The sequence below is a fragment of the Nicotiana tabacum genome, chromosome 23 (assembly GCF_000715075.1).
Source record: "Nicotiana tabacum cultivar K326 chromosome 23, ASM71507v2, whole genome shotgun sequence".
Taxonomy (NCBI): Eukaryota; Viridiplantae; Streptophyta; class Magnoliopsida; order Solanales; family Solanaceae; genus Nicotiana; species Nicotiana tabacum.
This window is the reverse complement of record NC_134102.1, coordinates 88281718-88284303: the sequence shown is the minus strand read 5'-3', so window position 1 is coordinate 88284303 and position 2586 is coordinate 88281718. Positions and strand designations below refer to the sequence as shown.

At 36.9% G+C, this 2586-nt stretch overlaps 1 long non-coding RNA gene across 1 annotated transcript; it reads left to right on the top strand.

Moving 5' to 3' along the window:
* Positions 1-210: 210 nt before the first annotated feature.
* Positions 211-1372, top strand: LOC142177613 (uncharacterized). Its single transcript, XR_012706168.1, has 3 exons — positions 211-492; positions 579-697; positions 778-1372. It is a non-coding gene; the product is annotated as an uncharacterized LOC142177613 (long non-coding RNA).
* Positions 1373-2586: the final 1214 nt, after the last annotated feature.

Here is a 2586-nt window from a genome sequence, read left to right as displayed (position 1 = left end):
TATGTTGCAGGTTCATACCTAATAATCAGACTACAAAGGTACTCACTGAAGCTCTTGGCCGGTTGTATGATGCACCCTATGCGACTTGGAGTGACTTTCCACTGGAGCTCGTGTAGCAAATTTTCAACCAATTTAAGGTTTTAATACAATTCTTATCTATTTAAGCATTATATTAACAATATTTTCATCTAACGTTACACACTTCATTTTCAGACTAAGTGTGCCTGGGAGGACCGGCATAACAGTGTTATTCTTAAAACTTTTGAGTTCAAATACCGTAAGAGACTATCTGATTCCTTCTATTCTGCTCGGAAGAAGAGCAAAAAGCCTTCATGGGTTCTACCGCACATATGGGAGGATCTGCTGAGGCAGTGGACCACTGAGAAGTTCAAGAAGAAGATTGAACAGAGAAAGAAGGCCCGAGCATCTGAGAAGGGTGGCTCCATGCACTGTATGGGCGCAAGGAGCATGGGGACTGCGAGGAGACTACTTGTAATTCCTTAAAATATTTAATTCTATTTTTATCGAACTATATTTATATATTTTAATTTAGTTAACATGTTTTATTATATTTGTAGGAAAACAATATGGGAGGAAGATGACTCATAATGAATTCTTCATGGAGACTCACATCTGGAAGAAGAAGGCACCGACAGATCCAAGTAGATGGGTCGAGGACTGGGCGAATATTACATATGTAAGTTTTATGACTACTATAACTTGAAATTAATGTTTATAATATTATATAGTTAGTAATTTTCTATCTTCTAAATAAAGGGCCGCTACAAGATTAATGTGGAGTAGTACACTCAGAGCTTACCACCGAATGAGCAAGACGAGCAACCACCCGTTTTAGACGTAGAAGCACGGAAGATATGGTTGGATGTTGTCGGTGGTCCTAAAAAGGGGATAGCATACGGCCTTCCAGAGAGATTATTTCGGCGTTACAATGCTGGATTGTAAGGTATAGGGACTTCTGCCCAAGGCGAGACAATTGATAGGTCGACTCTCTCGTCTATGGAGAAGAAGACCGCAAAGATGACATCAGAGCTTGAAGAGACAAAGTCTAGAGAACAAAAGAGATATGAATAATTTGATACCCTTCAAGTTCAGCTAGAAAAGAGGGACCAATAATTTAATATCCTTCAAGGTCAGCTGGCCAATCTTTTTGCTAGTGGTGCTTTCCCCATTCCCCGGTCTCGCGAGCCTTCCCCGGATGCTAATCCTTCTAGTCGTGATCCTTCGAACCATGTCGACGATGAAACTTTTAGTAGTGAAGATGGAAATGATGCAATACAAAATACTCATTGAATGTTGTGTATTGCTAAACAAAGTCTTGAACTTGTGAATATTTAGTTGGGAATAGTTTTGAATGTTGATTGTACTGTTGATATTATTTTGTTATTGAACATTTGTATTGGCGTTGTTGTGGTTGGCGTTATTGTTGTGGTTATAGTTATTGTTGTGATAGTTGTTGGTTAATTGTTGTTGTTGTGGTTGTTGTTTGTTAATTGTGATTGAATGGCATCAATGTAATGGTGCCATTATAAGATGGATATTGGTTGTAATTGGCAGGTGGTGTAGCTTAAAAGCAGGCATATTCTACCTATTTTTTACCTAAAAAACTAACCGATTTCGGTCAGAATGCTCATACAAAAAACCCAGAAATTCATATTTACCGACCGACATCAGTCAGAAATTTCAATTTGAAATCAACAAAAATTGATATTTCCGACCGACGTTAGTCGGATATAAATATTTTTATTTATGTATTATTTTATGTGTCTTGACCGATTTCGGTCGAAAATTTCAATTTGAAATCTGCAGAAATTGAAATTTTCGACCGACGTCGGTCGGATATAAATGTTTTTATGTATGTATTATTTATGTTAAATTTAAAATTATTATATATTTCTAATTCCGACCGAAGTCGGTCAATATTTTAAAAAATAAATAAATAAAATTTAAATAATTCCGATCGATTTCGATTAGTATAATTATTTTTGTCAGTCAAAGCGGTCAAACAACAGTTGAATTAACCGACCGAAGTCGGTCGAAAAATTTCGACCGCCTTCGATCGCAACGCCTTAGCGATCATTATTTTTCCGACGAATTAAAAGCGATCGAAAATCGGTCGATTTTCCTTTAATTCTAATCGATATCGGTCGATATTAGTGGTCGAAATTTGACAGTTTTCTAGTAGTACACACATCACTCAGTTTGATGCGTTAATTTGTCACACTGGAATTTAGGCCTACTTGCTGAAGTGTGAGTAACCAAAGGCTTATTGAGTGTGGCGTGAGCTGAGCTATACTAAATGGTCCCACAACTGATTGTGAGTGATGTGCAAATACGAGGAAGAGACGGATCCAGGATTTAAATTTTATAGGTTCAGCCTTTAGAGTTTTTAGCATTGAACCCATTGCATTTTTATAATTATGAATTCCCTATTATTTGTTACAATTTCAATACATTTTTAATCATGAATTTATGTTACGCATTAAAAGTACTAGGTTCAAATGACCCACCGTTACAACAATCCATCCGCCGTGCATAAAACAACTGCAGGTGCCACCGCTACTCATT